Raw genomic sequence first — 14,202 nt, 5'->3', positions numbered from 1 at the left:
ATTACCACATGACAGACTAGTAGTTAAATTGGAACAGATGGGGTTGGATAGTAGATTAGTGCATTGGATTGGAGATTGGCTGTCTGATAGATATCAACAGGTTGTGTATGGGGTAAAGAGATATCCCAGAAGAAGAAAGTCAGTAGTGGCATACCACAGGGGGTTTGTTTTGGAGCCATTGTTATTTAATTTGTATGTAAACAACATTGGAAAGGACTTAAATGGTGATATACAGTTATTTGCAGATGATGGAAAGTTGGGGGGGGGAGTTATGAGAAGTTGTAGCTTTGCAAGAGGATCTAAATAGACTGCCTGAATGGTAAAGTGTTTGGAGATAGCAGTTTAATGTTACAGAGTGTAAGGTTTTAAAATTTGGGAAGCAAAGATGGAATGCAGAGTATAGAATTGGTGTGGATATTTTGGAGGAGGTGGAGGAGATGAAAGATTTGGAGGTTGTGCTGGATAGGGACTTGACATTTCATGGACATTATGCTAAAATTGGGAGGATGACACAGCAGATTATGGGAATGAGGCATACAACACTGACGTCTAAAAAAAAGGATGTTATGATTCCATTGTACAAGACTGATCAGAGTATAGAATTGATGGAGATATTTTGGAGGAGGTGGAGGAGATGAAAAATTTGGAGGTTGTGCCAGATAGGGACTTGACATTTCATGGACATTATGCTAAAATTGGGAGGATGACAGCAGATTATGGGAATGAGGCAGAGAACACTGACGTCTAAAAAAAAAGGATGTTATGATTCCATTGTACAAGACTGATCAGGCTGCATATGGATTACTGCACACAAATCAATATGCGTGGTTTTCAAAAGGATGATGAGCTATTGGAGAGGATCCAGAGACAATTGATTAAGTTGGTTTCTGGTCTCTGGAATGTGGAATATGAGGACAGATTGAGAGAATGCAAATTACAGAGCCTAGTGGATAGAAGGAAGAGGGGGAGATGTGATCAAAACATGTAAGTTGGTAAGGGGTAATTACTAGATCAGCATGGATGAGATTTTATAGAGAATATCTGGAGATGGGGGAGAAAGACTGGCCATCCCTGGAAGCTGTATAAGTGGGCATGAGCAGGTGGATGAGGGGTAGATTTTTTTGCATGGAGAGTGATTGGAATGCATTACCTGAGAGGGTGATGAATGCATGGACAATGAATGTATTTAAGTCAAGGTACAATGAGCTGTGCATGTGAGAGTGGGACCCACTCCACGATGAGTCTCTTGACTCCATGGAGGTCTGTTGATGATGATGATAATAATTCTTTCATGCTTTCTTGCACAGCTTCAATGTAATATGTGATAGCTGTTCTGGTGACTGTAAATATCAGTTTCTCGGTTCACTTACAATATGTCTTCCTGTCAATAAACATTTGGGAGGGAGTTGAGAGGACTCATTCTACTATGCAATTATCATTAGTTCATTTTAATTCTTGCCTGCTTTCTTGCACAGTTCCGATATAATATGTGGTAGCTGCCCTGGTGACTATATATCTGATTTTCTGAGTTTACTTTACTATTATTAACATTTGACCTCCATGGAGTCAGAGACTCATCATAGGAGGTACTCACTATTGCATACAATGCTCATCCAACCGCATCTTAAACTGATTCAATATATCCACAACACACTCAGGCAATGCATTCCACTCACCAACCACCCTCCATGCAAAGAACCTGCTTCTCACTCCTTTGCTCACACCCTCCTTATACAGTTTCCAGCAATGGCCTTTTGTTCTACTCCCCCTCTCCTATTCTATGAAAAATCTCTTCCATGTCTACCTGATAACAACCCCTGACCAGCTTATATGTCTCAATCATATCCCCCCCCCACTCTTCCTCTTATTCACAAGGCTCTGCAACTTACATTCTCTCAATCTATCCTCATACTCCACATTCCAAAGACCACTGACTATCTTTGTGAATCTTCTCTTTACCCTTTCCAACATATCCTCATCACCATAAAAACCCAGCGACTAAATCTGTGCACAATAATTCGTATGAGGCCTGATCAAGGCCTTATACAATGGAATCATAACCTCTCTATTTCTGCATGTCAGGGTTCTCCACATCATTGCCATTATTCGATGTAATGTCTTCGCAACTTGTGCAATGTGGCCCCTGAATTTCAGGTTCTTGTCCACGATCACTCCTAGATCTCATCTCCCCTACTTCTGTTAAAGTTTCCCCCACCAAGTGCATACTTTGCATCCCATTGTTGTTTACCAAATCTCAAAACCTTACACTTGGCAACATTGAACTGACAGTTCCACTTACCTACCCATTCATGCAATCTATTCAAGTCCTCTTGTAAGGCGTTAACATCAGCCTGACTGTGCATTGCTCTCCCCAGTTTTGCATCATCTGCAAACAGCTGAATATCACTAGTTAAATCCAACCCAATATCATTAACATACAAATTGAACAACAATGGCATCAAAACTGACCACTGTGGCACACCACTGGTGACCTTTCTCTTTCGAGATACTGCGCCCCCATATACAACTTTCTAATACCTATCCGACAGCCCGTCACTGATCCAACACAGAAGTCTGTTATCCAATCCCACCTGTTTCAATTTATTTAAGAGTTTGTCATGTGGCAGTCTATCAAAAGCCTTTGCAAAATCCAAGTACACCACTGTATATGCATCTCCCTCGTCCAAGGTATTTGTCACCTTGTTATAGTACATAAGTAAGTTAGTGAAACATGATCTCCTCTTAACAAACCCAAGCTGATAATCACAGAGAATACTGCTGTTATCAACCCATTTTTGTATCCTACTTCTCACCAATCTCTCCAGGACCTTCACCACAACTCCAGATATACAGACTGGCCTATAATTTGAAGCTACAGCCTTATCACTGCCTTTATGCAGTGGAATAATTTTACCCTCCTTCCACTCCCTTGGAACTTGTGCTGTTGCAAAACTCTTATTAAACAGGCATGCAAATGCTACCGCCAGTTCCCTGGAACATTCCTTTAAGATGTGTGGTGATATGTCATCAAATCCTATTGCCTTATTTACATCAAGGTTATTTATTTCCTCAAATACCTCCTGCTCACTAACAGTTAAGCTATCCTCTCCCATGTCCTCTACACTTAAGTTCCTCATGATTCCACTCTGATCAGGATGAAACACCTTTATAAATTGATCACTGAATCTCTCAACAATGTTTTCTGCAGCAGTTACCATTCTACCACTTTCATCCCTTAAACTTTATCTTTCCATGATCATTCTTCCTTCTACTTGCCACATATCTAAAAAAACTCTCTAGGGTTTTTCTTAGCCTGATTTGCCAATTTCTGCTCAATACTCTACTTTTGTTTTCCTTAGTTACTCTCCTGGCTTGTTCCTTATATTCTTCATGTGACTGATTACCATTATTCATCTTGTACTTCCTCCAAAGTACTTTCTTTTTCCAGATTTCATGCTTAAGCTCCACATTCATCCATTTTACACCTACCTTATTCAGCCTTTTGGCCTTTGGAATACATTCATACATTGATGCTGTTACAACATGAAGATAAGAGACGTCAGTATAAGGTTAACGAATTGGCATTTCTGAAATACAAACAACTGCAATAGGTGAGATATTTTTAAATAACCACTGGAGGATTTATTCAGGTAACATGGATTAGGAAAAGGAATGAGATACTATAGTATTTAATGCTATAAATGAAGATAAATTTCTTGATGGAAGGCAGTCAAGGTAAACATAAATCTTGTAAATCAAAGGCAATCCTCCATTAGTGATGTAGGCAAATTTAGATGGTAGGATTGATGATGCAACTTATTTGTGCTTATACTTCCATCAAAGGTTCACTTATAACTAACAAACACAAAAAAGACAAACTGGTTGTTGCTTGAGAAACTACCTAAAATAGCAAAGTACAAAAGGAATCCCAGGAATACAGAAATGTTCAGAATAAACTGGAGAATGGGGCAGAATTAGCAGTAATAGTAATTACTAACAATATAATTCTGTTCTGGATGTGGTAAATAGGGATTATGGTTTAGTGGCAGTCAAGTGACAGAACAGAGGAGTGACAGGTTTATTGGGAAACAACCTGGTTAGATCTTGCATGTAAAATAAAATATGATAAACAGGATAAAATAACTACATCCTGTCCATGTAAAGTCCAAGTTTCAAAAGATTTTATTATGCATAAAATATAGTATTAATAATACATAAAACGAAATAAACCTTGTTATGTGGAACAAAATTGTATCCCCAAATTCTTTAGGTAGAGTAGAATCTGGCTCTTGTCTTTGAATTCTCAGCACCGTGCAACCACATTCTTTATTTGTCCATTTCTTGCTACAGTCTTTAGGTTCTATATTATATTACCTTGGCAAGCATTAACCTGAAGTACAGAAATTTGTTGAACATCAGGACTTAAAAGCAGGTCAGCAGATGATAGGAGATGTATTGGCAGGGATACCTGTAGTTGGATGTCGCCCAAATGTCCTGTTGCCTACTTGACTTTCACTCAGTTTTTCTATCATTTAGTTTTCTGTTGTCTTCTGTCACACAGATGTCTGTTAACAAGAATTACTATCACACACTATTCCAGCAGATAAGATATATATATATATATATAAGTTCAAATGGAAAGAATATACAAGAGACAGAAAAATCTTATTTCATTATGTGTTTGCTGATAGTACCTTCAGACTGGTTCAGGACATAAATGTTTACAGGAATTAGCAAATTTTAAGCAAATATTAAATACAATATTTGGTGGTAGTCTGACGGCACTGACAGTAGTAGCAGTAGTGTCATTGTGTAGCTGAAGAATTTAGTAGGAGAGACAGTGAGATGTGTGTGTGTGTGTGTGTAGTGGAGTACTGCAGAGTGCCCTGCTATGATGGGTCCTTGGAAGTATCACGTAATAATAATAATCAAAAATGAATGGCTTCAATAGTATAGTGCCATGATGAAGGGTAAGGAAAATGAGTGTAGTAGATTTAGAACATGGTAACAGTTTGGTGTGAATGCCAAGCAAGAGTAGGTTGCTTGGAAAGAGAGAGAGAGAGAAATGGAGCACATGAAAAATGAGTTAAGAAGCATGCACGAAGATTAGGATATAAAAACGCTAACCAGAGATGAGAAGGACTGACAGGAAGGCAAGATAGTGCAGCAGCTAGGGATGGAAAGATGACAGGAAGGCAGGTAAGTACGGTGCAAAGAGAGAGAATTAGAGGAGAGGCAAGAGTTAGGTATGGAGGGATGACAGGTAAGTGGGAATGCAAGGAAAGAGAGTGAAAGGATACAGGTAAACAAGAAATAAATTGAGGATTGAGAGGCGTGATGTATGGAGATTCAATGATTTATAAATTGCAAAACAGAATGATAGAAGAGTGCTTGCCCAGGGGAATAATAATGAGTGTGACTATGGCAATTACACAAGGTGAAAGAGTGGATGAGATGATTGTGATGGTAGATATAAATGACCTGAGAGACTGTGTAAATTGGATAGCGAGAAATATAAGGTTTATGCTTGAGTTTGCATGTCAGAAGAGTGCGAGATGGAAGATAGTGTGCTACTTAGATGATGATGATGATTTATTGTTTTAATGGTGCAAGAACAGCAAAGGTACTACACTATATCAAAGGTTACAGCAGTACACAAGGTAAGACAATCAAACATCCATGTCTGCAGAGGGATTTAAACCTGAGACCTGTTGGTTGGAGAGCAGGTATGCTAACTACTCAACCAACAAGGCTAGCATGTTACTTAGATATGATAATGCAAAGATGAGGAGAAGAGCATCATAGCAAGAACATGTTAAAAGAGAGGCTTTGATTATGTGAATGCTTGGAGTGCATTTGAGGATAGAAGAGAGCAGTATGTGAGAAATGGACTTCATTTGAATGAGGAAGGATGTAGGCATCTGGAGAGAATGTTCTCAGGACAAGTGTGAGTATTAGTACAGGGAAACTAAGTTGTAAGGGTGGATGGAAGCAGGAGCTCTTGCGGGGGATAGACACGGGAGATGGGGGAAATGTCTAGTGTCATTTTCAGTCAAATGTAGTCTGTAGGGAATAATAGGTATGGAAACACTGACAATTCATTGATGTTTCTTCATACAAATGCCAGGAGTATCAGGAATAAAGGAGATGAATCAGTGGCACTAATAGCCTAAGCCAGTCGAAAGATTATTAGGATCAGTGAAACATGGTTGAATGAAGATGATATACTGATGGGAACAGAAATAGAAGAGTACAGTGTATTTCAGCAGGATATGAAGGGAAAACCAGGTGGTGGGCACAACTCATCGCTTATGATAAGCGATGAGTTGTGTCCTGTCATAGTGTAGGATTTGGAGGGAAATGGCAGTAATGGTTTTGAGAATATATGGTAAGGTGGAGGGGGCAGGGCAGGATATTTAATTGGATGTTAATATGGACCAATGAGGATAGATATGAAGTTGGTGATGTGAATAAGAGGATGGCTGATGAGAGATGCTAGATAGTATACAGAAGTAGAATCCAGGAGAAAGCCTGACCAGCAGTATACTGCAGGGCTCTGCACTTAAGCCTATTACTATTTAATGTGTACATTAAGATGTAGGAAATGATTTGAGGGGAAATATTCAGTTGTTTGCTGATGATGCAAAATTGGGTAGAGGAATCAATAATAAGTATGATGGCATTACGGACAAAGGAGAACAAATGTCGGTTTAATGTGACAGAGTTTAAGGTTATGCATTTTGGGGTGAAAAGATTACCAGCTGTGTACCACAATGATGGAACTTTGCACCAGGAAATTGATGAAGTCAGGGATTTGCAGGTGTTATTGACTAGGGAGTTAAAGTTCAGAGGGCATATTGCAAAGTTGCATAGCTTTATTTTGTTATTAAAAACACTCTCATAAGCAGAGATAAGCAGGCTATTATACATCTTTATAAGGCTTTGAAAAAGACCCCATCTGGACTATAATGCAGAGATCTGGTCACCTGGGTTTCTTGGGGAGGAGTAGGAGTGGAGCCAGAGGTGAGTGACCAAGATGGTGATAGGTCTATGGAATTCTCTTTGTGAGGATAGGTTGAAGATTTGTGGGTTACAGAAATTGGTTAATAGGCAGAAAGGGATGAAATGATATGACACATGTCTCTGAAAGGTATTTATAGGATTAATACAGAAGAAATTTTTCAGTGTGAGGAGAGGGGATCATTCTTGGAAATTGAGGTAATGTGTGAGGACAATTTTTTTTTGTTTGGAGAGTAATGAATAAGTAGACGATGATGCCAGAGTCTGTTGTTGGTAATATGTTGGTGAATGAGTTCAAAGTTATGTATGACAGATATTGTGCAAACGTTGGATGGTGCTTGCATAATGTTTAGGGCTTTCCTTGACAAGCCTATGGACTCCATGAAGTTGCCTGTGTGATAATAATATGGATTTCTAGAGCAATTTAATGCAAAGTCATTTGGTTACATACATAATCAGCTGACTGTGATGCTACTTCATAGGTTCACATTTAGGTAAAGGATAAAAACATATATACTATTTTATGATTAAAGATTCCAAGCAATTTTATAAGCTGGAGTTTTTTAATTTTGGAATCTTTAACATAATATATACCCAACATAATAAACTTTCTATAGATACTATTTCTTACTAAGCATAATTGATCAAAAAGAAATCAAGATATAATAACAAAATTAAACCAAGAACCAGTAACAGAGAAAAATACAGAAATATAAATGCAACTAGATGGAGCATGTTAAAAGAATGCAAACAGATGGATTGTCCCAATAAGTACTTCAATATAAACCATCAAAAGAAGATAAAGTCATCCATTGAAGAGACTTACCAATGATTTCTGTGGCCAGAACAGACATGATAGGTCTAAATCCTCAAAACAAATGATGATGATGATGTACCTTTAGAGATGCACCATTTCTAAAGTTTTTTTATCCCTATAAATCCCAGTGATTACACCTTAGCATAGTAGTCTAGATTTAGTCTGATCTGTATCAAGATAAGGCTGACCTGCTGGCATCATATACGACAGAAGCAAATCACCTCCCACTCTGCAATGACTAGAGTAACTCAATGAATGTCTTTTCTGATGTTTCACCAGAAAGGCTTCAGAAGACTCCTGAATAGCTTGGATACCAAAACCTGGTCTTGATGGTGTTGCCCCTTATTTGTGTTTCAAAATTAACACACTTTATCAATTGGAGAACTCATATAGACACCCTTAATGTTTTGAGGGCATCTGCTCATGTTTGCCACAGAGACCTAAAACTATAATTTTTTTATCTTGCTTTCTACCTTTTGCAAATAAATTAGAATGCCAGTTTTCTCTCTAGTCATTCACTGTATGTCAAGGTAGATAGTTTACTTATTCACATATACTCACTATGACAGCAGGGTATCCCAGAGTTCTGCCCACACTCTTCCTCCTATACATAAATGACTCTTTTTCACTAACCTCAAATCCTGACCATAGTTTTGCTGATGACAGGTGCACTCCATTTCTATTTGTCATCTGACTTGTGGTGCTGAGCTGTTCTAAACTGAGTAGTGTAAGAGATAAGGGGCTGAGAAAACAGAAATATAAGATGGAAAGGGAAAGATCAGGGAAGACAAGAAGATACAAAGTAAAAAGATGTTGGAAGATGTAGTGAATGTATATTTAGGAATAGTCAGCACAGAAATGAGATGGCCTATGATGCAAGAGAAGTAATTGAGTCTGAGAGATATATGGGGTAAGTGGTTGGTTGGTTGGTTGGTTGGTTGGTTTATAGTTTATTTGGCACAAAAACTACAAAGGTCATACTGTACCATACTAAAGGTTATAACATTAGCATTTACAGAAAAATAGTTTCATAAAGCAGCATCTCTAGGTAAATAGAACTGCTACAGAGGGCACAGCAACACACAAGATCAGAGGTTATTACAGTAATGCAAAAATAGTTAACAATATAAGTGAATACATAATATATGAAACACTAAGCCAAGGAATGCAGTATCTACATATATGTAAAGATTTTAGTAGATGCATTTATAGCAGTACAAAAATAGGCAAAAAGGGATTATTATACAATATGCATGGATGAAAATTAAATTTAGCAATGAAGTAGAAACAGAATTTAGAATACATATAAACAGAATTACTAGAAAGTACACAAATAGGTAAGATGTCCTACAGCATTACATGATTATTCGAAAAATAAAGTAATAAATAAGATTCATACACAAAATGCATGTTAAGTGATACGATATCTACATATACACAAAATTACTGCAGAGGTTTCAGCAGTACATAAATAGATAATTATAGGTTAACATATGCAATCCTGAGCTGTGCAATCGAGGTGCTTGGTGAGACATCTGGAAAGATCAGAGAGCAGAAGGAAGGTTGGTTGTGGAATAATAATGTACAAGTGGCAGTGACAGCTAAGAGGAAGGCAAAGCAGAAGTGGGATGAGTCAAGAGTGGAAGAGGACAGAGAGGTGTACAGAGAGAGAAAGCAAGAAGCCAAGAGAGTTGTGGCACAGGCAAAGGCCATGGCATATCAAGATCTGTATGATCAATTAGAAACAAAGGAAGGACAGAGAAAAATTTACCAACTAGCGAAATGTAGAAATAAAGCGGCAAAGGATATCTTACATGTGAGGCAGATCAAAGATGCTGAAGGAAGAGTATTATGGAGAGATGTGGACATAAGAAACAGATGGAAAATATACTTTGAGGGACTTTTGAATGAGGAAAATGCAAGGACTTACAGAGGAGATGGGCAGCCTTCTGAGGGGGATGGTGCAGAACATCAGTAGAGTGGAAGTGACAGAGGCTATGAAGAGGATGAGGAATGGAAAATTGGTGGGCCCCGACAGAATTCCAGTGGAGGCACTGGGAGAAGAGGGAATTGACCTGCTGTGGGACCCGTTCATGAAAGTTTGCCAACAGGAAAATATACCCGAGGAATAGAGGGAGAGTACTCTTGTCCCCATCTACAAGGGTAAAGGGGATGCACAAGACTGTAAAAATTACAGAGGGATAAAGGTGATGTCCCACACAATGAAAATCCTAGAAAGGATTCTTGATGGTAGATTGAGGAAGGAGGTGGAGATTGCAAAGGAACAATTTGGCTTCATGCCTGGTAGATCAACAACAGATGCTATCTTTGGGTTACGGCAGATAACGGAAAAGTATAGAGAGAAACAACGGGAGCTACATCTGCCATTTATTGATCTGGAGAAAGCATACGATAGAGTGCCAAGGCAAGAAATCTGGAGGTGTCTGAGGGAGAAGAAGGTGCAGGAGAAATATGTCAGGTTGTTGCGGGAAAGGTACAGAAATGCGAAGACAAGTGTTCGGACCTATCTGGGAGAGACAGAAAGTTTTCAAGTAACAGTTGGCTTGCATCAAGGGTCAGCATTAAGTCCGTTTCTGTTTAATATTTGATGGGGTGGTAACAGAGGTGAGAGAAGATGCACCTTGGACAATGTTGTATGCAGATGACATCTTGCTGTGTGCAGATTCAAGAGAAGAAGCGGGAACTAAACTGGAAAGATAGAGAAAAGTACTGGAAGAGAGAGGTATGAGACTGAGCAGAAGTAAGACAGAGTATATGTGTTGCACAGTGGGTGGCGGACAGGAGACAGATCTGGAGCTGGAAGGAAATGTCATCAGGAAGGTGAGAGACTTTAGATACTTAGGTTCAACAGTGGAAGAAGATGGAGGAGCTGAGAAGGAAGTGGGATGCAGGATACAAGCGGGTTGGAGGAACTGGAGGGAGATGGCTGGAGTGTTATGCGATAAGAGGGTGCCGATCAATCTGAAAGGCAAAATCTATAGGACAGTGGTGAGGCCAGCTATGACATATGCTATAGAAACTGTGGCCCTGATTAAAAATAACATCAGCAGGATGGAAGTAGCAGAGATGAGAATGCTTAGGTGGATGTGTGGTGTGACCAGAAAGGATCGTCTGAGAAATGACTATGTCAGGGGAACAGTGAAAGTTACGAACTTAGGAGCGAAAATACAGGAGGCAAGGTTGAGATGGTTTGGTCATGTGATGAGGAGGGAGGACGAATATGTGGGAAGAAGGGTCATGCAGATGGATGTGCAAGGAAGGCGGAAGTGTGGGCGGCCAAAGAAGAGATGGAGGGAGCTGGTAGAAGAGGACTTGAGGATGAAGAACTTGGATGTGGTGACAGCCCAAGACAGGAAGGTGTGGAGGAGACTCATTATCAACAGTGATCCCACTTAAGTGGGAGAAGCTGCAGAAGAAGAAGAAGATAGGTTAACATATGTATGTACAAAAGAAATCAAGGAAAACAGTGTCTACATCTAGGAAGATTACAATAAACATTATTATACTAATAAAAGGAATTATTATACAGCATTGATGCATACAATTTAAGTTTAGCATTATGGTATTTACATATTAACAAAATTATAGCAGAGTGATACAAATATACAAGCTCAAGGCCTATGGTAATACATAATTGGTCAGATATATTACAAATAAAAGATGAAAGTTAAGTTAAGCAAAAAAGTATTTACATATAAACAAATTTATGGTCAAATGTGTTTGTACAAATTAATTCTTTCTAAAAAATTAAAAACATCATGCAATTTGCCTGAGTCTGCTAACATTTCCCTGAGTGTATATGGCTTGGTTAGATAGGTGAAAATTTCATTCCTCTCTCGTGTAAATTTTTGACAATCTACCAGAATATGATGAATAGTGAGATGTGTGTTGCATTTTTCACATATGGGAGGGTCATCAGCTCTCAGTAAATGAGAATGTGTAAGGTGACTGTGACCTATGTGGAGCCTAGCAAGGACAACCTCCTAACTTCTCTTTGTACATTGACTAGAAAGCCAGTGTTTAATTTCAGGTTTAATGTTATATAATTTGTTTGTAGATGTTTCTTGCCATGTTAATTCCCGCTGAGCAATTAGCTTTGATCTTATAAGTTGTCTGTAGTCTGTATATGGAACTGTCAAATAGTATGTGGAGAAGGTATGGGCTGATTTAGCAGCTGCATCTGCAGCCTCATTTCCTTTGATTCCGATGTGGCTGGGAATCCAGCAGAACTGAACATCGAAATTAAGGATTTTCATTTTGTGAAGCAGGTGTAGCACTTCATAAAGTACTGGATGAGGATTGTACATAGGAGAAGAGATAGCCTGTAAAGAGCTCAATTATAAATTATACACTTTTGGTAGCAGTTTTCTTTTATATGCACAAGTGCAAGCTGAATGGCATGTAACTCTGCTGTATAATTACTGCAGTCAGATGGGATCTGATTTGAGATAATAATGTCAGGAAACACAGCAGCACAGCCAACAGAGATGTTAGTTCTTGAACCATCAGTATAGATGGGTAAGAAATCAGTGTGTGGATGGATGATGGAGGAATGTTGTTATGTTTAGTGTAGTTAATGTTGTCAACATTTATACTAACAGCTTGCATAGTTTCTTTAATACGCATACCAAAAGGATGTATAGCAGTTTGATATGTGTGATATTGAGCTTCCCAATGCAGAGAGAAGATACTATTCCATGTAGGGTGATTGGGGAGAGATTTTATTTTTAGGACGTAATTAAGAGACAACTGTTTTCATCAAAGTGATAGAGCCGGTTCATTTGCTTCTACATAGAGACGTGGAGTGGGTGAGGTGCGAAAGGCACCAGTAGCTATCCGTATACCTTGATGATGGATGGAATCCAACCATTGTAGGTTACTCTGTCTTGTCGAACCATAGACTTGGGACCCATAATCCAGCTTTGAACGTATAAGTGCACGATAAAGATGGAGCAATGAAGCTTGATCAGCACCCCACCCAGTAGAGGATAGAGTAAGAAGGAGGTTCAAAGTTCTTTTGCACTTTTCTCTCAGTTGATGAATGTGTGCTAGAAATGTGAGTTTTCTGTCAAAAATGAGTCCCAAGAACTTGGTTTCTGTAGTTATTGGAATAACAGTAGGTCCCATTCTTAGTTCAGGATACAGACACTTTTTTCTGTTGAAAACCTAAACCCATTATTAAGAGCCCACAGAGAGACATGATCAATTGCTTGCTGAAGTTGTCTTTCAATTACCCTCATGTTATGTGAGTGACAGTAAATTGTGAAGTCATCAACATATAGAGCATTGTCTACAGTGGGAGGAAGCTGTTCAATGATTGAGTTGATTTTAATAGCAAAAAGGGTTACACTTAAGACAGAGCCTTGTGGAACACCTTGTTCTTGAAGATATGGTTGAGATAGCATACTTCCCACTCTGACTTGGAAAGTTCGCCTGGACAGAAAGTTTTTAATAAATATAGGGAGGTGTCCTTTGAAACTTAGGTTATAGAGGTCTTTTAATATGCCATATCTCCAGGTTGTGTCATAAGCTTTTTCCATGTCAAAAAAGACAGAGACAAGATGTTCATGCTTCAGAAATGCATCTCTTATACATGTTTCTAACCGAACTAAATGATCTAAAGTTGATCAATGTTTACGGAAACCACATTGTATATTGGAAAGAAGACTGTTGCTTTCTAAATACCAGAGAAGTCTGGAATTAACCATTTTCTATAGTATCTTACAAAGACAGCTGGTCAAAGCAATGGGTCGATAATTATTTGCTTGTGTTGGATCTTTTCCTGGTTTTGGGATAGCAATGACAATTGACTTATGCCAAGAATTTGGAAACTCTTCCTCTGCAAGTATTCTATTGTATATAATCCATAGAAGATGTTGGTAGATGTTTTATCATTTCATAATAGATGTCATCAGGTCCTACTGCACTAGGGTTGTAGGAGAGCTCTTTTTAGTTCCTCCTTGACAAATGGTTGATTATATGGTTGAAGAATGTTGGTAGAAAAATTAAGCCTTTGTTTCTCTTGCTGCTCTTTCAGCATTAAAAATTCCGGAGAATATGAAGCTGTTGCTGAGATTTTAGCAAAAGTTTCTCCTAAAGTATCTGCAATAGCTTTGGGGTCAACAAGAACACTTCCATTATAGTCTAAGGTGGACAAACAATGTGTACTATATCTGCCTTTCATTTTCTGGATTTTATCCCATACAATTTTTGGACTGGTCATTTGATTAAATGATGTAGTAAATTGGATCCATGATTGTTTTTGACTCTGACGTCTTACAAAACGTGCTCTGGCTCAAGCATGCTTGAAAGTTATTAAATTTGATGTGGTCGGGTATCTACGA

General features: G+C 38.6%; 1 protein-coding gene across 1 annotated transcript in view; it reads right to left on the bottom strand.

Moving 5' to 3' along the window:
• Sgsh (N-sulfoglucosamine sulfohydrolase) overlaps positions 1-14,202 on the bottom strand; it is a 97,447-nt gene that overhangs the window by 30,245 nt on the left and 53,000 nt on the right. The window lies entirely within an intron of this gene.

Source organism: Typopeltis vanoorti, chromosome 9 (assembly GCF_054136105.1).
Source record: "Typopeltis vanoorti isolate ZY-2024b chromosome 9, IOZ_Tvanoo_1.0, whole genome shotgun sequence".
Lineage (NCBI taxonomy): Eukaryota > Metazoa > Arthropoda > Arachnida > Uropygi > Thelyphonidae > Typopeltis > Typopeltis vanoorti.
The sequence above is the reverse complement of the archived record's forward strand: the minus strand, read 5'-3'. Positions and strand labels throughout refer to the sequence as shown.